This window comes from Drosophila gunungcola, unplaced genomic scaffold, assembly GCF_025200985.1.
Source record: "Drosophila gunungcola strain Sukarami unplaced genomic scaffold, Dgunungcola_SK_2 000024F, whole genome shotgun sequence".
In the NCBI taxonomy this organism is placed as follows: Eukaryota; Metazoa; Arthropoda; class Insecta; order Diptera; family Drosophilidae; genus Drosophila; species Drosophila gunungcola.
In genome coordinates this window covers 686,955-711,053 of record NW_026453203.1, presented here as the reverse complement: position 1 = coordinate 711,053, position 24,099 = coordinate 686,955, and the positions used below count along the sequence as shown (strand labels likewise).

At 38.1% G+C, this 24,099-nt stretch overlaps 1 protein-coding gene across 1 annotated transcript in view; it reads left to right on the top strand.

The window, feature by feature from the left end:
- Positions 1-24,099, top strand: part of LOC128263865 (coiled-coil domain-containing protein 40) — a 283,137-nt gene that overhangs the window by 176,539 nt on the left and 82,499 nt on the right.

Genomic DNA, 24,099 nt, shown 5'->3' with positions numbered 1-24,099 from the left:
TTGCCTAAACTGTAAGAATCGTTCGGAAAACCGCAAGGCGGGGGCATCCACCAACCAGAGGGTGTCCCAAGTGTAGACAATAAGCAGATTGATTATTCAGATAATATTAAGGAATTAGAAAATTTAAACGCTGAATTAAAAGATCTTCAGCCCGAGATTTTATTGAGTTTAGAAAAAAAGAAAGAATCCAGTGAAGTTCAAAATGCGTTTCGGCCATATGAAGAACGGCTTAGAAATTATTATTTAGTAAGAAATCGTATTTTTTATGAAAAGGAAAAACACAAAAGAGGAATACAGTGCGCTTGAAAAATTATTATGTTAATTTAAGGAATAAGCAAAAGAAGGTAGTAGCTACCATTTTTCAGAATAGGTCGGATAGAAGAAGTTATGCAAGTGTTTCCTTTCTGAATTTTACAGAATGGGGATTGCTGGACACCCAAAAGAATGTATTCTAAATACGGTGAATCAATTTTAGCTTAATCCAAATATTAGTTCTGAACGTGTTATGCATATACACCATCGATGATCCGTTATCGCGCAGTCAGTTACGTTCATAACGGTTCTTTCTTTTGTTTTGATTATCCATCCGTAATTCGGCTATAACCGTCTGCATAAATCTGCATTGTGTTTGCATTATTTTAAAAAGGAAATGTTTTGTTGTAATAATTAATCAAATACTTTTTCTTTTGCATATATATATATATATAATTTCTACGCCTTTTCAGCCAGTGTGTGTGTTTACGTACTGATCCAACATTGTGTATAAAGTTCATCAACAAAAAACAAAAAAAAATGTAATATTAATAAAGTTAATAATTTCATAAGTAAATAGCTAACTAGTTAGAGAACTAAACTAAATGAAGTTAATTGAGAAAGAAGAGAAAAGAAAATCATAATGAAGCAGAACATTAACTGTACCGCAATTAATTGTTTGGTTTAGCTCCGACTTAATAAATCATTTGTAGTAACAATGCCTAAATTGAACATTATGAGTGAGTAGTTGATTTACTTGAGCGACCTGGGAATGTAAATATTTGATCAATCACACTTTGGGTTCTTTAATAATCCGTTCAAGGTTAAAGGCATGGTAGGGTGGGTAGCGAATTCGCGTGAGTCAATCAACAGCTAAGACGTCACGCATATTATCTGGTTTCTGAAAAGTTCTACTTTATTCAATGATTTAAATCAATTCGCCTAGTTGTTGCTTTGTTTGGTTTACCCGAGCAGGTAACCGCTTGAGTATTTCAACCATGATCGTGTGGTTATTTAGTTTCAGAAAGGGACTCTAAAAATTATTCTTAAGGTAATGTTAGGCAGAAGGGTCAGCAAAAACCCCCCCAATTCCCGGAAGAGCTAGAGATGACATGGGTCCCGCTCCGCTGTACACTCAGCTGTCTAATTTAGTTTCTATGGACTAAAAATAAACTCTTATTTTCAGTGTATATAAACCATTACATAAAGTTTTGGCGCCCAAACGTGTGGGGCAATTTATTGTTTGCTTTAATTTACAAAGGAGATAATATATTTAGTCCCAATTTGCTAGTGAAAAAAAAAAAAAAAAAAATCTAAAATAACACAAAGTCTTTTGCGTTCTAGTTTCTAGGATATCGAATGGGTTAGCGTGAGCTGATTTATATCGACCAGAGAGAAGGTTAGGGAATTTTTTTAAAATTTGTTAATACCATCTTAATGCATTGATGGACATCTCAAAATAACGTTGCTGAAACAAAACACTCAGTCAACATTAGAACGGAGAGCCACAAGATTCACTAGACATTTAAGCTCGGTTGCGTTTCGATGAAATTAGTTAGATTTTGCTACAGCACCCAAGGTCAATATATTTAATACGCATCTGGATATCGCAGGTTCAAGACAGTGGATCAACACGACCGATGGTAGGCAATATTAGGACAGGGAACTGTAGTAGATACAACTGTTGTCATCATAATTTTTATGGGAAAAGTTGTGTTTAGCAGGTATTCATTTGGCAGTCCCGCGATTAGCTGGAATACAAGAAGTATACGTAAGTGTGCATTGTCCGTTAACCCCGATTGGCTAAACGTTGAACTAAAGCTAGCATTGCTACTCATAGATAGATTCAATAGCCAGAATATTTTAATTAAATGCAATAGTAATAAGCAAAACCAAAAAAAAAAAAAAAAAAAACCAAAACAGAAAGAGGAAATTCGAAACCAGGTAAAACAAAGATCAAATTTTTATATTCCCAAAAAGGTCAAAGCAAAGAGAAAATAAATTTATAGATAAAAATACAAAGATTAAACCTAAAAATGCCAATTCAACATTCTCCAGATAGAAGCTTAGCGCCAGCTACTAATCAAAATGTGTGCTTAATTTGCGAAAAGGCAATGACTGATACGCAGCCATGCGTGATGGCTATTTGCAAGCATGTGTTTCATAAAACTTGTATTGACAACAGGTTTCATCCGGATAGGGAGAATGTATGCCCCTCCTGTCTGGAAAAGGTGGTGGTAAAAGATTTGAAAGTGGTGGTAGGAAATTTCTCACCGGAGAAGAACGAAGACCCAAGTCAAGGACAGAATCGACGTCCAATTACTAGATCAGTGAATCGGCTACTTGAATTAGGAACATCACCACGAGAGACCGAATTGGAACAACAGGAACGGCAACAGAACGTTGGTCAAGGAATTATTCCTGGCACAAGTAATAGAGGTACTCGGGGTAACACTAATAATTTGGATAGAGGTTCTTATGTGCGAAGAGGTGGAAGACGAGGAAGACACCCACGTCAATACCATCGCAGCGAAGACAATTTAAATGACGATAATTGGTCGCAGCCAGATATTGAGTTGATAGTTAGGGAAACGGTGATGAGAATGATGAATTCGGTATCCATTAGAAACGTGTGAGTGGACAGGAAAGTCAACAGCAGGGAAGAGCGGCTTCTGATGACCAAAGTCCGAGGTCCCAACAGATATCATCCCACCTCGCTACCAATAAAGTAGCCGATATCATTCAGAAATGGGGTGTGCGTTGTTGGTGGCGAGTAGACAACTTTGACTGGGAACAGTTTTGCTTCGCCCTACGTGCTCAATATAAAAAAGTCGATCGATCACGGAGCTGCGCGAACAAATTCGTGCACGTAAACAGAAACCTGGCGAGTCCTTTGACTCATTTTACGAATCCATTTGTAAGCTAATGGACAAACTGTCTGTTCATTTCGAGGAAAGGGAATTAATTGAACTAGTGCAAGGAAATTTGCTTACTGATATGAAAGATAGATTATTCTTTGAGGAAATACATTCCATCGGACAGTTGCGTCGATTAGTACAAAAGAGAGAACATTTTTTGCAAGATGCGGGAAAATCATTTCGTTTTTCGGGAAAGCCCAAGGAGTCCGCATTGCGTGTGTATGAGGTAGACGAGTATCCACTGACAGAAACCGAAAGCGAAGAGCAGGAAAAGGACATCTCAGCGTTGCAACGATTACCCTTAAAGATCATTTGTTGGAAATTCGATACAGCCGGCCATGTATGGGAAGACTGTTTAGCAGAACGTCGCGTGTTTTGCTACGGATGCGGAAAACCGCAAGTATACAAGCCAAATTGCCTAAACTGTAAGAATCGTTCGGAAAACCGCAAGGCGGGGGCATCCACCAACCAGAGGGTGTCCCAAGTGTAGACAATAAGCAGATTGATTATTCAGATAATATTAAGGAATTAGAAAATTTAAACGCTGAATTAAAAGATCTTCAGCCCGAGATTTTATTGAGTTTAGAAAAAAAGAAAGAATCCAGTGAAGTTCAAAATGCGTTTCGGCCATATGAAGAACGGCTTAGAAATTATTATTTAGTAAGAAATCGTATTTTTTATGAAAAGGAAAAACACAAAAAGAGGAATACAGTGCGCTTGAAAAATTATTATGTTAATTTAAGGAATAAGCAAAAGAAGGTAGTAGCTACCATTTTTCAGAATAGGTCGGATAGAAGAAGTTATGCAAGTGTTTCCTTTCTGAATTTTACAGAATGGGGATTGCTGGACACCCAAAAGAATGTATTCTAAATACGGTGAATCAATTTTAGCTTAATCCAAATATTAGTTCTGAACGTGTTATGCATATACACCATCGATGATCCGTTATCGCGCAGTCAGTTACGTTCATAACGGTTCTTTCTTTTGTTTTGATTATCCATCCGTAATTCGGCTATAACCGTCTGCATAAATCTGCATTGTGTTTGCATTATTTTAAAAAGGAAGATGTTTTGTTGTAATAATTAATCAAATACTTTTTCTTTTGCATATATATATATATATAATTTCTACGCCTTTTCAGCCAGTGTGTGTGTTTACGTACTGATCCAACATTGTGTATAAAGTTCATCAACAAAAAACAAAAAAAAATGTAATATTAATAAAGTTAATAATTTCATAAGTAAATAGCTAACTAGTTAGAGAACTAAACTAAATGAAGTTAATTGAGAAAGAAGAGAAAAGAAAATCATAATGAAGCAGAACATTAACTGTACCGCAATTAATTGTTTGGTTTAGCTCCGACTTAATAATCATTTGTAGTAACAATGCCTAAATTGAACATTATGAGTGAGTAGTTGATTTACTTGAGCGACCTGGGAATGTAAATATTTGATCAATCACACTTTGGGTTCTTTAATAATCCGTTCAAGGTTAAAGGCATGGTAGGGTGGGTAGCGAATTCGCGTGAGTCAATCAACAGCTAAGACGTCACGCATATTATCTGGTTTCTGAAAAGTTCTACTTTATTCAATGATTTAAATCAATTCGCCTAGTTGTTGCTTTGTTTGGTTTACCCGAGCAGGTAACCGCTTGAGTATTTCAACCATGATCGTGTGGTTATTTAGTTTCAGAAAGGGACTCTAAAAATTATTCTTAAGGTAATGTTAGGCAGAAGGGTCAGCAAAAACCCCCCAATTCCCGGAAGAGCTAGAGATGACATGGGTCCCGCTCCGCTGTACACTCAGCTGTCTAATTTAGTTTCTATGGACTAAAAATAAACTCTTATTTTCAGTGTATATAAACCATTACATAAAGTTTTGGCGCCCAAACGTGTGGGGCAATTTATTGTTTGCTTTAATTTACAAAGGAGATAATATATTTAGTCCCAATTTGCTAGTGAAAAAAAAAAAAAAAAAAAATCTAAAATAACACAAAGTCTTTTGCGTTCTAGTTTCTAGGATATCGAATGGGTTAGCGTGAGCTGATTTATATCGACCAGAGAGAAGGTTAGGGAATTTTTTTAAAATTTGTTAATACCATCTTAATGCATTGATGGACATCTCAAAATAACGTTGCTGAAACAAAACACTCAGTCAACATTAGAACGGAGAGCCACAAGATTCACTAGACATTTAAGCTCGGTTGCGTTTCGATGAAATTAGTTAGATTTTGCTACAGCACCCAAGGTCAATATATTTAATACGCATCTGGATATCGCAGGTTCAAGACAGTGGATCAACACGACCGATGGTAGGCAATATTAGGACAGGGAACTGTAGTAGATACAACTGTTGTCATCATAATTTTTATGGGAAAAGTTGTGTTTAGCAGGTATTCATTTGGCAGTCCCGCGATTAGCTGGAATACAAGAAGTATACGTAAGTGTGCATTGTCCGTTAACCCCGATTGGCTAAACGTTGAACTAAAGCTAGCATTGCTACTCATAGATAGATTCAATAGCCAGAATATTTTAATTAAATGCAATAGTAATAAGCAAAACCAAAAAAAAAAAAAAAAAAAACCAAAACAGAAAGAGGAAATTCGAAACCAGGTAAAACAAAGATCAAATTTTTATATTCCCAAAAAGGTCAAAGCAAAGAGAAAATAAATTTATAGATAAAAATACAAAGATTAAACCTAAAAATGCCAATTCAACATTCTCCAGATAGAAGCTTAGCGCCAGCTACTAATCAAAATGTGTGCTTAATTTGCGAAAAGGCAATGACTGATACGCAGCCATGCGTGATGGCTATTTGCAAGCATGTGTTTCATAAAACTTGTATTGACAACAGGTTTCATCCGGATAGGGAGAATGTATGCCCCTCCTGTCTGGAAAAGGTGGTGGTAAAAGATTTGAAAGTGGTGGTAGGAAATTTCTCCCCGGAGAAGAACGAAGACCCAAGTCAAGGACAGAATCGACGTCCAATTACTAGATCAGTGAATCGGCTACTTGAATTAGGAACATCACCACGAGAGACCGAATTGGAACAACAGGAACGGCAACAGAACGTTGGTCAAGGAATTATTCCTGGCACAAGTAATAGAGGTACTCGGGGTAACACTAATAATTTGGATAGAGGTTCTTATGTGCGAAGAGGTGGAAGACGAGGAAGACACCCACGTCAATACCATCGCAGCGAAGACAATTTAAATGACGATAATTGGTCGCAGCCAGATATTGAGTTGATAGTTAGGGAAACGGTGATGAGAATGATGAATTCGGTATCCATTAGAAACGTGTGAGTGGACAGGAAAGTCAACAGCAGGGAAGAGCGGCTTCTGATGACCAAAGTCCGAGGTCCCAACAGATATCATCCCACCTCGCTACCAATAAAGTAGCCGATATCATTCAGATATGGGGTGTGCATTTTGAAGGTACTTCTGAGGGGTTGTCGGTAGAAGAATTTTTATACCGAATGCAAGTTTTGACTCGATAACATCTCAATGGTGATTTTGTAGCACTCAGCAGAAACATTCATCAGTTGTTTGTGGGAAAAGCCAGTTCTTGGTTTTGGCGATTCCATAAGCGAGTAGACAACTTTGACTGGGAACAGTTTTGCTTCGCCCTACGTGCTCAATATAAAGAAAGACGATCGATCACGGAGCTGCGCGAACAAATTCGTGCACGTAAACAGAAACCTGGCGAGTCCTTTGACTCATTTTACGAATCCATTTGTAAGCTAATGGACAAACTGTCTGTTCATTTCGAGGAAAGGGAATTAATTGAACTAGTGCAAGGAAATTTGCTTACTGATATGAAAGATAGATTACTCTTTGAGGAAATACATTCCATCGGACAGTTGCGTCGATTAGTACAAAAGAGAGAACATTTTTTGCAAGATGCGGGAAAATCATTTCGTTTTTCGGGAAAGCCCAAGGAGTCCGCATTTCGTGTGTATGAAGTAGACGAGTATCCACTGACAGAAACCGAAAGCGAAGAGCATGAAAAGGACATCTCAGCGTTGCAACGAATACCCTTAAAGATCATTTGTTGGAAATTGCGATACAGCCGGCCATGTATGGGAAGACTGTTTAGCAGAACGTCGCGTGTTTTGCTACGGATGCGGAAAACCGCAAGTATACAAGCCAAATTGCCTAAACTGTAAGAATCATTCGAAAAACCGCAAGGCGGGGGCATTCACCAACCAAAGGGTGTCCCAAGTGTAGACAATAGGCAGATTGATTATTCAGATAATATTAAAGAAATAGAAAATTTGAACGCTGAATTAAAAGATCTTCAGCCCGAGTTTTTATTGAGTTCAGAAAAAAAGGAAGAATCCAGTGAAGTTCAAAAAGCGTTTCGGCCATATGAAGAACGGCTTAGAAATTATTATTTAGTAAGAAATCGTATTTTTCATGAAAAGAAAAAGCACAAAAAGAGGAATACAGTACGCTTGAAAAATTATTATGTTAATTTAAGAAAAAAGCAAAAGAAGGTAGTAGCTACCATTTCTCAGAATAGGTCGAATAGAAGAAGTTATGCAAGTGTTTCCTTTCTGAATTTTACAGAATGGGGATTGCTGGACACCGGAGCAAATATTAGCTGTATAGGATCAGACTTAGCTTTGCAGGATTTAAGTAGTTTTTCAGGATATAAAACCATAGTATCATAAGTTAAAACAGCTGATGCTAAGCCGCATCAGGTCTCCGGAATTTTAAAAATCACCATGACGTATAAGGAGAAATCACAAGATATTGAACTATATGTGAACTTATCTTAGGAATCGATTTTTGGAGAATTTTCGAATTGGCACCCAAAATAATAGGATGCATAGAAAATTCGCAAGTAGAGAGTTCGCAGGTCGAAGATTCCTACCCACTAAATGAGACTCAGCGGCAACAATTAGAAGCGGTAATGGAATTGTTTCCTAATTTTGCGAAACAGGGCCTAGGTCGCACTTCCCAAATTAGGCATCACATAGACGTCGGGAAAGCCACTCCAGTTGAGCAGAGACACTATCCCGTTAGTCCAGCTGTCGAAAAGGTCCTGCACGCTGAAATAGATCGTATGTTAGAGCTTGGGGTAATAGAGCCATCAACAAGTTCTTGGAGTTCACCAATTCGTATGGTAATTAAGCCGAATAAAGTCCGCCTTTGTTTGGATTCTAGAAAATTAAATGAAGCAACTAAAAAAGACGCATGTCCATTGCACAGCATAGAAGGTATTTTCTCCAGGTTTCCTAAAGCCAATATTATTCGTAAATTGGATCTTAAGTATGCCTATTGGCAGATTCAGTTAACTGAAGAAGCAAAGCCACTTACGGCTTTCACCGTGCCTGGACGCGCATTATATCAATTTGTTGAAATGCCTTTCGGCTTATGCAATGCACCATCCACAATGTGCCGTCTCATGGACGATTTGATTCCTCCAGATCTACGGCATTGTGTGTTTGGATACTTAGACGATCTATGCGTGGTCACGGAGGATTTCCAAACCCATTTGTCAGTACTCATACGAATCGCAGATCAGTTTCGAAAGGCCAATCTAACGTTAAACATAAGCAAAAGCCATTTCTGTGTTACTAAAGTCAATTATCTGGGTTATATAATTGGAGAAGCAGGTATTACCACGGATCCGGCCAAGATATCATGTATTTTAAACTGGCCATCACCTCGAAATATAAAACAAGTTATTTAAGTGGTCACCGGAAGCGCAGAAAGCCATGGATGCACTAAAAGCCAAACTTACCTCTGCCCCATTGCGATGCAAGTGATTTTGGTATTGGTTCAGTTTTAGTACAATTATCAGAATCGGGAGAGGAAAGACCAATTGCCTTTATGTCCAAGAAGCTTTCTAAGGCACAGAGAAATTATAGTGTCACGGAACGTGAATTGTTGTCCGTAATAATGTCCATTGAAAAATTCCGTTGCTATCTTGAGTTACAAGAATTCGAGGTAATCACTGATCATTCAAGCTTGATTTGGCTCATGAGACAGCAAAATGTTACAGGTCGACTATCACGATGGATATTTAGGTTACAGGGATTTAAATTCTCCACAACTCATCGTAAAGGAAAGGATAATATCGTTCCGGATGCATTGTCTCGGATGTGCGATAATCAAATCGAGAGCATAGAAATCGTTGGTCCAGAAATCGATCTCGAATCGCCTTCTTTTAATGATGCTGAATATGTAGAGCTTAGAATGAGGGTGGAAGCAAATGTTGATAAATTTCCAGACTTACGAGTGCATGGAAAATTTGCTTACATTAGGACAGAGCATCCCTCAGGAAAAGGGTTCCCGAAAAACTTCGAGCAGTTGCAATTTGGCAGGCACATGATAGTGTTGTTTCTGCGCATGTAGGTATTCAAAAAACGATCGAGCGGCTACGACGAAATCTTTTCTGGCCAGGGTTGTCCAAAGAAGTTCGAAACTATATCAATGCGTGTGAAATGTGTAAGCAAACCAAAGCTCCTAACCAAATTTTGAGACCGCCTATGGGCGAGCAAAGTGTTTCTCTAAGACCATTTCAACGTCTGTATATTGACCTTCTCGGCCCGTATCCACTCAGTAAGAGAGGATATACCGGATTATTGATTGTTTTGAACCATTTTAGCCGATATCACTGGCTCTGCCCATTGAAGAAGGATACGACCGCAGTAATTAACAATTTTCTATGTGAGCGAATTTTTTGTGAATTTGGGGTACCGGAAACTATAATCAGTGACAACGGGTCACAATTTAAAGCTAAGGAATTTGAAGCAATGCTGACAAAATGGGGTATTCGGCATATTTACACAGCACTTTATTCTCCACAGAGTAATGCGGCAGAACGAGTTAATCGCTCCCTAATAGCAGCAATACGTTCATACCTCCGTCAAGATCAGACCGACTGGGATCTACATTTAACAAGCATTTCTTCAGCGCTTCGCTCAGCATTACATCAGTCCATAGGTTGCTCTCCGTATAAAGCATTATTCGGATTTAACATAGTTAATCATGGATCGGATTATAACTTGTTAAAGAAATTATCACTACTAGAAGAATCCACTCGGCTAGAAAGAGTCGACCAATAGCTTTATTGCGCGAGGAAATTAAGAGAAATAGTCGTAAAGCCTACGAAACCAATGTTAAGCAATACAATCTCCGATCGAGACCAGTTTCATACCGAGAAGGCCAGGAAGTTTTCAAACGCAACTATAACCTTAGTAACTTTAGTCAAAATTATAGCAAAAAGTTAGCTCATTCATTTTCTAAGTGCAGAATAAAGAAAAAATTGGGTAATGCATTTTACTTATTAGAGACGTTGGCAGGAAAAGAAATCGGAACTTATCACGCCAAAGATATACGATCATAATTCCAGCTAATCATGTCTCCGATTACTCGACAGATTATCTGTGGTTGTAATGGTTGCCTTGACCAAATTAAATGTCTAGCTTAAAAATATTTGTTTTGTTTACGCGCCTTACGATATTCACAACTACTCTGCAGCCCTGTTCGATAATATCGAGTATTGTGAGTATATCGAGTATCGAAAAGAAAAAATGAGATCAGCTGTTGGTGCAGTATCGAATTGCATCCACGTTTCCCAGAAAAAAACTTCGGCCACAACCTTTTCTTTTCCGTTTGCAACGTGAAGATAACCAGACGTACCAATTGGCCAGATACTCAATTAAGCCCACATGATAAGTTAAACCTATAAAAATCAAGTGCATCCTATACCTCCGCATTCCAGTTAATTAATTAACATTTGCAATCATTTCAATTGGAATCGACATGGTAAATATTAACGGCCGACGCCGCATAAAAAGAAAAATAAGGAACCACCAGCTTTAATTCCGTTCCGTCTAGGTTGCACTGGCTCCCAACTAATCGTGCCTTCTCAAACGGCCAGGTTACGTTGAAATACCAAACAAAGTCTTGGGGAACGGGCCCCAAAAATTGCATCAGTTCGCCCTAACCTCAAACCGGCATTAGCGTCCCGCTTCCCATCAGCCAGAGTGAGACCATCAAATCCGGTCCTCTGCCACTTCTGTGCCGATCAGCCGCGCGCCACAGCATTTCTATCACCACACACAGACTCCCCCGGTGTCTTTCTTTACTCTAGGATCGTGCAAGCAAAGAAACAGAATCACTAGTAGCTCCGGCAAGGGACGAAACCTTTACGGGCGGATTTGGAAAACTAGCGCCGCCATGTAGAAACCGACAGGTTATCAGCCCCAACCCAGCTAATGCGCTCGGGTTATACACTTCACCTTTAGATACCTAAGCAATATGTGCATATAAGCCTAAGCGATCGTTTATGGCCAGACCCGACTGTGCCTTAGTCAGAACGACAACCAATATATTCTTCAGCTTTGTGAATTCACTCGCAGATTAGTTACGGAAACACACAACACTGTCTGGAAGTGCGCAAGCGATGCCATAAATCTTTCAGTGCAAATCGAATCAAAACAAAGGAAATAATGCGTACTCAAATTTCAGGAACTAATTATTTGCATTAAGTTAAATAAAACTTCCTCCCCATACACTAAAGCACGGGACTAATCAACTCGTCATCCATGTATTCTTGAATACCTTCAACGAGGATTGGACGCGGGTAAGTGTACCAAAAGAATGTATTCTTAATACGGTGAATCAATTTTAGCTTAATCCAAATATTAGTTCTGGACGTGTTATGCTTATACACCATCGATGATGCCGTTATCGCGCAGTCAGTTACGTTCATAGCGATTCTTTCTTTTGTTTTGATTATCCATCCGTAATTCGGCTATAACCGTTTGCATAAATCTGCATTGTGTTTGCATTATTTTAAAATGGAAATGTTTTGCTGTAATAATTAATCTAATACTTTTTTTTGCATATATATATAAGTTAACACAGGTACTTCCCAAGAGAGCAAACTGCCGAGTTGCAGACCATATCCGGTGGCCTGCACGCGCAGCGAAGAAACCGCTGACCGCGCGTTCCGGGTACAAGTACCCGGAGTCAGAACAGAGCACTCGCGGAACGAGTGATCGCCACGGGCAGGGACAAAACGCTGACCTGGCACCTTGGCGACATCGCTGCAGTCAGGCAAAAATTGTACTCCAGAGAACTAAGTCTGTATAAAATACCTATGCCCTTACGGGCGTATGGAAATAAATAAAATATAAAATAAATACCCAAACGTTTTATAATTTATATACAATTTCTACGCCTTTTCAGCTAGTGTGTGTGTTTACGTACTGATCCAATATTGTGTATAAAATCCATCAACAAAAAAAAAAATAAAAATGTAATATTATTAAAGTTAATCATGTCATAAGTAAATAGATAACTAGTTAGAGACACAAAATGAATTTAATTGAGAAAGAAGAGAAAAGAAAATCATAATGAAGCAGAACATTAACTGTACCGCAATTAATTGTTTGGTTTAGCTCCGACTTAATAAATCATTTGTAGTAACAATGCCTAAATTGAACATTATGAGTGAGTAGCTGATTTACTTCGCGACCTGGGAATGTAAATATTTGATCAATTACAATTTGGGTTCTTTAATAATCCGTTCAAGGTTAAAGACATGGTAGGGTGGGTAGCGAATTCGTGTGAGTCAATCAACAGCTAAGACTTCACGCATATTATCTGGTTTCTGAAAAGTTCTACTTTTATTCAATGATTTGAGTCAATTCGCCTAGTTGTTGCTTTGTTTGGTTTACCCGTGCAGGTAACCGCTTGAGTATTTGAACCATGATCGTGTGGTAATTTAGTTTCAGAAAGGGACTCTAAAAAATTTTTCCTAAGGTAATGTTAGGCAGAAGGGTCAGCAAAAACCCCCCCCAATTCCCGGAAGAGCTAGCTAGTGGGACATGGGTCCCGCTCCGCTGTACACTCAGCTGTCTTATTTAGTTTCTATGGACTAAAAATAAACTCTTATTTTCAGTGTATATAAACCATTACAACCAATAGGGTAAAACTGAATATTAAAACCACAGATGACTCTCCAATATATACGAAATCTTATAGATACCCGTATATTTTCATGGAAAAAGTCCGAAAAAAAATAGATGACCTCTTAAAACAGGGTATTATCCGCTTTAGCTACTCCCCTTGGAGCACCCGGTTTTGATAGCTCCAAAAAAGTCAACGGCAGTAGAAAATAAAAGAGTGATTGACTACTGAAAACTGAACGATGCCGTTCGGACTAAAGAGTTCCCCAGTAACCTTTCAAAGGGTAATGGACAACCTGCTTAGTGAGCTTATTGGAAACCCCTGTATAGTTTACCTGGACGACATAATTGTGTTCTCAACTTACGAAGAACACATTGTTAAATTAGAAAATGTTCTCAAAAAAATATAACAGTCCAATCTTAAAATACACTTAGAGAAATCTTATGTTCTACAAAAAGAAATATCATTCATTTGGTCACATAGTGACAACAAAAGGAATTAAACCAAACCTTGATAAAATTCAGGAAATTAAAATGTTCCCAATTCCCAAAACAGAAGGAAGTAAAATCTTTCATAGGTCGCCTTAGTTTGTACAGGAAATTTATAAATGACGATATCAAAACCAATGACAGCTTCTTTAAAAAAAACGTGCCAAAGTTTCACACAGAAAAATTTCAGAAAAAATTCATACTGACCACGGACGCAAGTAATATCGGAAGCAATAAACCAATCTGTTTTGCTAGCCGAACACTCTCTCGAAGTAAAACAAACTATTAAACAATCGAAAAAGAAGTCTTAGCAATAGTAACACATTATTTTCACAAATTAAAAATTCAAATTATTTATAAAGAAATTACTGAAACTTAAGCAAAAGAAATAATTAAAGGATACTTATGTACTAAAGAGAGTGCAATATATTTCCATATATAGGAAGCCATACCTTTGATGAAGAAGTTAATAAGCAAATAAATGAAATGATTGATTCGTAAATCAAAATCTCCCTATTGCTCACCCACTTGGATAAAAAAAGAGCGATGCACCAGGCAAGATGAAGTATAGATTAGTAGTAGATTACAGAAATTAAAATGAGATCACTATCAATGACAAATTTCTGATACCCAGAATGGATGAAATATTGGACAAATTGGGAAGATGCCAATATTTCACTACCATCGATTTAGCCAAAGGATTACATCAAATCCAAATGGAACAAAAGTCAATAGCAAAAACAGCATTCTCAAAAAAACACGGTCATTACGAATATACACGAATGCCAATTGGTCTCAAAAACGCCCCCGCCACCTTTCAAAGATGTATGAACAACTTATTAGAAGATTTAATCCATAAGGATTGTTTGGTATATCAAGATGATATAATAATATTCTCCACTTCATTGGAAGAACATATTTTATCATTGAAAAATGTATTTAAATAGTTACGTGAAGCAAACTTAAAATTACAACTAGACAAATGTGAATTTATGAGAAAAGTAACAGAATTTTTAGGCCACGTAGTAACTATTACAGGTATTAAGCCGAATCCAAAAAAGATAAGTGCCATAATAAATTTTCCAATTCCAAAAACACCAAAAGAAATTAAATCTTTTCTAGGATTGTGTGGATTTTATCGAAAATTCATACCTGACTTTGCACATATCGTAAAACCAATGACAATGAAATTAAGGAAAGGTGCCATTATTAATACTAAAGAAAAACCTTACATAGAAGCTTTCGACAAAATGAAAATTTTAATTACTTCAGACCCAATTTTAATTTATCCCGACTTTTATAAACCGAATCCAAAAAAGATAAGTGCCATAATAAATTTTCCAATTCCAAAAACACCAAAAGAAATTAAATCTTTTCTAGGATTGTGTGGATTTTATCGAAAATTCATACCTGACTTTGCACATATCGTAAAACCAATGACAATGAAATTAAGGAAAGGTGCCATTATTAATACTAAAGAAAAACCTTACATAGAAGCTTTCGACAAAATGAAAATTTTAATTACTTCAGACCCAATTTTAATTTATCCCGACTTTTATAAACCATTTTCTCTAACAACGGACGAAAGCAAAGAAGTTTAAGTAAAGAAGCGATATCAGTTTGAGACTTGTCTTAAGACAGTCAGTGTTCTTTCAAATAAAAAATTATTGTAACCAGTTTAAAATAAATTAAATAAAATTTTTTTTATGTTAAACTTATGGTTCGGAAATTCATTATATAAATCTCCTTCAGTCATTACATCAACTCGGCCTGGTTCATTAAAGTCCGAGCCAGCTTTTAAAACAATTTGTTTATTTAACAATTACGGCGGTCTACATGGCTTGTGTGGTCTTAACTCTCTTACCAAATCGTTGGAATTACTACACGGCCAAATTCCTTCACAAGTTCTTCTTTAAGCCTGCCACTTTTGACAATTCAAAATGGTTTCCGTCATCAATAACCCGTTTTAGATGGTTTTCTATTAGTCTCACCCTAGCTTTCCATATATCTACAAAGCTAAGTCCTGCGGGGGGAATAAAAAAAATTAAAAATAAAAGAAACAGTATATAATTCTTTTAGCTCCCAATCTCTCTAAAGTCGGGGTCTTTAAAGTCGGGGTCAGCTAAATTATAATTCTTCTATCTTGACTTGTCAACATTTACTGTGTTGACTGGAAGTATTCCCATTAACCTTGGCAGTGCTAGTGCTTTCATTTTTAAAACTTTCTGGGTATTTTTACTTTTTATTGAAAGCTTTACTTTCTGCCTTGATATGCATTTCCCTGTGGAAGATCCTCCACTGATATCCGTTTGGGATCGAACTTTTGCTAATCTTAAAATATGCGCAGATATTTCCGAAATTAATGTCCTCTGTAAACCAGTGTCAACCAATGCTTTTAATGTTTTAAAACCCCTATTTGATTATTTAATCTGGTCTGAATAGTTTCAGTTACAGTGAAGAGCCTTTAGTATCAAGTTTTGGTCACTGGAGCAAATACTATCTCCAAAGAATATATTGTCGCCTTAGCATAAGTTAGGTAAAGAACATTAGCGAAAACAATTCAGGTATTGTCATCAGAAATAAGGCTGCCGTTTAAATCCGATCGGCGGTTTTTGGCGCTTGAAAGAAGGTTGTCTCGAGACCTTGAGTTGAAAAAATGTACTTAGAATCTCCTTAGGTCATATGTCTCCCACAGATAACATAAAACGTTCTACTCCGCACTATGTCATCCCTCATCAATTTGTTCCTAGACTCCAGAGTACGTCGACGAAATTGATAGTCATTAAAACGTCACCTCTTGTGGCCTTAAATGACATTCTGATGGTAGGGCCGAATCCAAGATGAGTTGTATTCAACTTTACTCCACTTCCAGCTTCATAGGTTTGCCCTGACATCCTGTAAGGAAAATGTATTGCCAAAAGATGTTTAATGAAGCTGATAGGCAGTTTTAACTTAAAGTGTTGAGAAGATACACCTCTGAATCCTTGTTATTGTTTAAGCTTAACACCGCAACATATGTACTGGACCAGCTCCATTCCTAGCTATTCGGTGTTTAAAAAGGTTGAAACCCCTAGAGCTTCTGAATTTAGTCGATTATATGTTAAGTCTGAAGTATCTCAGTTTCTTCAAACTGCATTCAATAACACTCTCAAAAGCTTCAGGTGCGACGAAAAGTACCTATTTTCTCAAGCAAATAAATTGCCTCTGGGCTGACTACGAGAGCTATTGCCGATTTGGGTAGCTCCATCGACATTATATCCGCCGGCAGTTCAAAATATTTATTTACAGGCTAATTATTTTCTGAGTCTAGCAAGAACGAAGGCCCACCGAACCAAATGGACGTTGTAAGCTCCTGTGCGTCACATCCTCGGGACACTATGTCTGCTGGGTTGACTTTCGTGGGAACGTGTCTCCAAATTCGAAACAAAAACCGACAACGACTTGGGATGCGTTTTGGCCCAGTGTAAAGAGATCTCGGAGTCTGTCCACAGGAATACATGAAATACAGGAATGGGACGATTGAAAGTAATCTTTAACTGGTAACCAAACCACGCCAAGGGTCTTAGTTACGACTGAGTCTGCCATAAGTGGCATTACAGCGCTATCAGATGCGGATAACTCTGGGCACAGCCTGCCTCTTGCAAGACCTGAGAAACTTCGCCTCAAAAACTTTGCAGGTCCTCAACGCAATCGTCAACATAAAAATCATTCTGAATATCCTTTCAGGCTTTTGGATTAGTTGTAGTTCACACCTGCCTCCCATAGTCCGCCGAAGTGCGGTGCTCTGGGCGGTATGAACGCAAACTCGCATCCTTTTTTTGATGCGAATGTTTCGATACCGTCCCCCTGCTCCTCCAGACGGGCTCGGAACTCTCTCATGTGGCGATCTGCGCCGACGAAGTTGGTGGCGTTGTCGCACCACACCTTCTCCGGAATCCCGCGACGACTCACGAACCTTTGAAATGCCAATAAGAACGAATCAGTGGTTAGGTCAAACACTAATTCTAAGTGGACCGCTTTGGACGCAAAACAGACGAACAGGGCCACGTACGACTTGTACGGTGGCTTACCACGGATACGATACGTTTTGCTGAAGGGACCACAAAAATCAACGCCACAAATTTTGAACGGGCGGAAAGCTCGAAGTCTATCTGCTGGCAAGTTCCCCATAATTTGCGTCAAGAGTTACGGCTCACAGCGAAGGCAGCGCATGTACGACCGAACTGTTCGTCGGCAGACTTCTTGAGAATTAACTAGCCATATTTTTTCGCGCAGACGTCTTACGAGAGCTCGTGGGCCAGCGTGACAGTTCTTAACGTGCAGGTATGACACATAGGATCTGACGAACTGTGAGCTTTTAGACAGCAAAATAGGAGCATTCAATAACCGACCCCCAACTCGTAGCAATGTCGTTGAGCACCAATCTAATTTATTTTCATGAAGAAAAGGGTTTAACTTTTGAATATTCGTTGCTACCGGTTTATTTTTCCGAACTCGTAAAATTGGATAGCTTCGACAATTTTATCAAAAGCGAAATCCAGTTCTCTTGGCGAAATACTTTTTTCAAAGGGCTTCGACACCTTTCTGCTGCACCTCTGAATAAAACGAAAAACCCACACGAACACTCTCAGAAGCTTCAGGTGCGACGAAAAGGACTTTATTTTCTGAAGCACATAATTTGGCTCTGGGCTGACTACGAGAGCTATTGCCGATTTGCGTAGCTCCATCGACATTACATCAGCCGGCATTTCGAAATGTTTATTTACAGGCCAATTATTTTCTGAGTCTAGCAAGAACGAAGGCCCACCGAACCAAATGGACGTTGTAAGCTCCTCTACGTCACATCCTCCACACTTTCGTGGGAACGTGTCTCCAAATTGCTTTCTCCGACCACTCCTAAATTTCTGCGACCCGGTTCGAAACAAAAACCGACAACGACGATGGATTGGTTTTGATCCAGTGTAAAGTGATCTCGGAGTCTGTCTACAGAAAAACATTCTCAATAGGACAATTTAGCAATGGCCTGACACTATTATAGAGATCTGCTAAAAGGTGAGCTGCACACAGCTCAAGGCGAGGCAAAGTTTTCGTCTTGAGGGGAGCTACTTTCGATTTGGCGGTCAATAAAGACACTTTCAAACCTTCAGCTGTTTGTAAACCATGTATTTGAATCGGGACTTGTGGATCTGTGTTGACGAATCGCGATACCTTAATTTTAGGCAGCTGCAGAAGCGTCGCTTTAAACGTCTCCCACGACGTGAGCAACTGCATCGGTAGCGACTCGTCCCAATCTAATTTTCGAAGCCACAGTTCCTGCAACAACATCTTTGCCTTTGTGACCAAAGGACACAAGAGGCCAAGTGGGTCGAAAAGTCGAGCAGTCACCGACAAAATATTTCGTTTTGTCGCGCGAAGATCCAGGAAAGAGTCATCCAATCGAAATTGAAAGTAGTCTTTAACCGGTAACCAAACCACGCCAAGAGTCTTGGTTACGTCTGAGTCTGCCATAAGTGGCATTACAGCGGTATCAGATGCGGATAACTCTGGGCAGTTTGAAAACCACTTTGCCAATTCAAAGCCTGCCTCTTGCAAGACCTGAGAAACTTCGTCTCGAAGGCTTTGCAGGTCCTCAACGCATCCGGCGCCAGTCAACAAATCGTCAACATAAAAATCATTCTGAATAACCTTTGCGGCTTTTGGATGAGTTGCTTGCGCCATCTCTCCAGACGCATTAAACACCGAATCGCCAAAAACGGTGCTGGCGAAGTTCCATATGTAACGGTGTTCAACTTAAAGATTTTCAGGGACTCGGAAGGATCTCGTCTCCATACTATGAGCTGGAAGTTTCTGTCAGCTTCGTCCAGCATTACTTGACGATACATCTTTTTGACGTTGGGCGCAAGGGCAAACATATGCAATTTAAGCCGAAGCAGAGTCGTGTACAGCTCCTCTTGGATAGTTGGGCCTACCATGAAATACGGTTCGATGCATCGAAAACTACTCTCAACTTAGCTGAAGTACTTCGCGGCTAGCGGCTTTTCCTCGACAAATGCTAACGGAGAATGATACACTGACCGATAACTATGGGCAACGAATATATAAGCCTGATGCCGAAAGTTTTTGCCGTTAATTTTTGAGAACGACACTTTTCACAATTTGCACTTTTTTCCAGCTGTTTTATTTATACCCTAAATTGGTGCTAACTACGACGAAAATTGGGGGAATTAAGTTTGCACTAATTGGGTCGAGGGCGAGTATTTTATTTGCTTGTTTATATGCCAAAGCGATTCACATATAATTCGAAATATAATATGTTTATTGCTGAATTTTGGCTGTTAGTACATGCAAATTTTTATTTCTTGGTTAGAATGCTCACTATCTACCGATTTGTATCACTCTTTACCTGGTTGGCCGACTCGACAATTCCAACTTCCTTTTTTCCTTTGCTGCGGCAGCATCAAATAAAACAATTAAAGTTGCAGCGGCGGAAGAAACTTTTTGGGCAACAACCAAAGAAACGGCAGAGAAATTTGCAGCGACGAAATTTATTTCGGAATTTAATTTTTTAGCTGAACCGACACGAAAAAAATTGCTTTTGTGTGTTTGTTGGTAATTGTTATAGTTTTTCACCAATAAAAATTGGTAAACAAATCGTGAACTCTACTGCGATTACGTCGGGGTCACCATGAAAATTTAATACTATTTTGTATTAACAAACGCGAAACTGGTGTGACTGCAGTAGGATTCGATATAATTTATTTGCGATAACTTGTGTAAAACTTGTGCGAAAATGCGACGACAAAAGGGATTTACGATGAAATTCAAATGATCACTAGCTTTAATATTCCAATAAATTCTCTTAGAACCTAACTTATGCTAAGGTGGCGAGAGACGAGGCGAATTCGCAAGAGCGAACGGGCGAAAGCTTTATTTGCTCCCGCTCTCGCCATACAACTAGTGACTTTAAATAAAAGCGCAAAGTGCGCAAACAAGCTCTGTCACTTTGTCAATCGTTCAAAGGACTTGTGCGTGGCTGAAAATATAGCTCTCCCGCTCAGGAAAAACAGATGCGGTCTCTGCGAAGGCCATAGATAACAATAGAATACGAATCACAGCAATGTTAATTTCTGAAACATTTTGAAATAAAAAAAGTTTGAAATTATAATTCGGCAAATTAAGACGTGTCAATATTTTCAACAATCATTATTCAGACAAATTGGTTTACCAACATAAAATTGTTCATTATCAGCATACAAATGTACTACACAGTTGGACAAATTACAAGGCAGGTCCTTAAGATACATTGAAAACTAAAATGGTCCTATTACTGAACACTGAGGAACTCCTTTACTTATTGCACAAGATTTTGAAATAACACCCAAAAGGAAAATAAAGTGAAAAAAGCAGTGATCCAGACTAAAAAAAAAAAAAAAAAAGATATTAAGGTATTAATATCTGGAAATATAAGGAAAATACGTACTTCCCCAAAAGAAGTTTTGTGTTGAAGAAAAGAAAAATCACTTCAAGGCAACAATACAAAAACACAACAAAAAGAATTCAGCAAGACACCCAAAAACATATAAAACATCGATCACACTTTTAAATGTCACCCTATTAAAGTTTCAGGATTATTTAAAAAAACAGAAAAAATAAACACTAAAGCCAATTTCGCCTGGTTCGAAGAATTTAAAGTTAAAGGTAATTGCGAATTTTTTCGCTTTTGAATTTCATAACTTCTTCGATGGACCTATAGGAATGGACAAACTTAAACAGCTAGGTGCCAAAATCAACCTTTTAAAGTTCACTCTGACTTCTCCAACGGCAATTCTTCCAATTCTTACTCTGAAACTCTTCCAATTCTTACTAAAATAGATAGCACCGTCTCAGTGAACATCATCGAAGGGTTATCAAAGAAAATAATAACAATTCCGGTAGTCCTGGAAAATGTAAACCCAATAAAATATCAGAAAACCTACAAATTTCTGAAGGTCTATATAAATCAACCAATTATAAAGCAATGATTGAAGACTGCAATTTTTCAACAAATCCCATTCAACTAATTTCACAAAAAATCCTTTCGTTTCAACCCTACTCAGAAAACAACTTTATTGAAGTACTCTCCAATTTAATGAAAATCATTCCAACTCGAAGTATTACTTAATAAAATCAACATCCAAAATCTGTCCTCTGAGGAGAAAGAAGCTCTTCTAATGATTTGTAAAAAATATAACTCTACTTCTTATTAGAAGGACCAAGATTTATCATTTACCAATAGGGTAAAACTGAATATTAAAACCACAGATGACTCTCCAATATATACGAAATCTTATAGATACCCGTATATTCTCAAGGAAAAAGTCCGAAAAAAATAGATGACCTCTTAAAACAGGGTATTATCCGCTCTAGCTACTCCCCTTGGAGCACCCGGTTTTGATAGCTCCAAAAAAGTCAACGGCAGTAGAAAATAAAAGAGTGATTGACTACAGAAAACTGAACGATGCCGTTCGGACTAAAGAGTTCCCCGGTAACCTTTCAAAGGGTAATGGACAACCTGCTTAGTGAGCTTATTGGAAACCCCTGTATAGTTTACCTGGACGACATAATTGTGTTCTCAACTTACGAAGAACACATTGTTAAATTAGAAAATGTTCTCAAAAAAATATAACAGTCCAATCTTAAAATACACTTAGAGAAATCTTATGTTCTACAAAAAGAAATATCATTCATTTGGTCACATAGTGACAACAAAAGGAATTAAACCAAACCTTGATAAAATTCAGGAAATTAAAATGTTCCCAATTCCCAAAACAGAAGGAAGTAAAATCTTTCATAGGTCGCCTTAGTTTGTACAGGAAATTTATAAATGACGCGAAGATATCGAAACCAATGACAGCTTCTTTAAAAAAAAACGTGTCAAAGTTTCACACAGAAAATTTTTGTCTACAACTCTAGCTTTCAATTTTTAATCCAGCTTCCACTTTCCTCATGCAATCAGAGAAACCGCAGGGCATCCCTCGGTAAGGCAGTATTGGCGAAGTCAGAAAACACGGTGTTTCGCGACCGGCACGATTTGTTAGCAATTTGCGTTTGTTAGCCACTCGGCGCGGGCAACTTTTTATATATATTTTTTGTGCAACTGGCTTGCAATTAAAATTCACTTGCACTTAAACTTTATTTGTTATATGTCTGTGTCACTGTCACTGTCACTTAAAACTTATTGTTCACTGTCCAATCGGGGGCGCTATGAAAAACTTAGAAAAATATCCACGAAAAGGAACTTGGTGGTGTGAACTTTATTGGCAAACGACAACGAAAAGGAATCAAATTGCGTGCGATCGAATCGAATCAAATTTTACGAGTGTTTAAATTTAATTTCTATAAAACTACTTAGAGCTTAGCTTAAAGAAGGCTGACGGGGTGAATTGGCGAGAGCGAAAAAGAGCTTTATTGTTCTCCAGCCTTCGCCCTAAGCTAACTTACAGTAAACTTCATTTACGATGACTTTATTAACTTCAAGGTTTTAAAACATTCAATAACAAAAAAATCAAATGAGCGCACCTGATTGTAATCAAAATCAAGAAATGCTGGTCCTCTCAATTCGACACTAACAATCTCTGCTTCACAAATCCTCGATAAAGCATCTTTAACTATATGATATTTTCCTTTGCAATGAGAAATTTTGAACTTGAGTGTTTGCAACCGAAATATCTAACGTGCCAACTTCCCTACTCCATTCTGCTTTCGCAGAAACTTGAATGGTCTGTCACTACTCCAAACGGCTGTAATTTTAGGTAGCAAAGACTTGCTTTGCCAGCCACAATTACCTTCGAAACCTCTTACCTGCTTCAAGTTCTTGGGAGTAGGCCAGTTGAGCACACAGAATATTATATCGTGACCTGTGGCTACTCTACCACTTCCGAATACCATAACCTAGATAATTATTCTAAGTCACACAAACTGCAGATTGCCTCGAAGGACCAAAATGAAAAGAACGCCCTGAGCGGGAATGATAAATTTTGACCCCCGCACAAGTCCTTTGTGCACTGTGGGAAACATTTTAAGTGATAATATTTGGAGGCTCAAGTGGCCTGCACTTACAGATAACAAGTGCTAACAACTGCTCCGTTGCATGGTTTAAGTAACAGATCATAAATTATGGCCCTGGAACGATTGACAAATTGACATGCACAGAGCTCATAAAATTTTATAATCGGTATCATTATCATATTTCTAATATCCCACGTAGAGGCTTGCTTATCCCCAACTTGGGAAAGCATTCTTAAGTGCAATAAGGGAGATCAGTACTTCTCTGATATCACTTATAGTCAAAGACATTTTATGACCGCTCGCAGGATGTCATTTTACATGTTATGTGTATATATATATTTTTTTAATATTTTAATGTTTTCAAGAATATTTAATTTTTGCAATAGCTGCAAGGGTATAAGAACTTCAGCTTGCCGCAGTTTGCTTACTTTCTTGTTTTTATATGAAGTTTTTGTTTTGGTAGC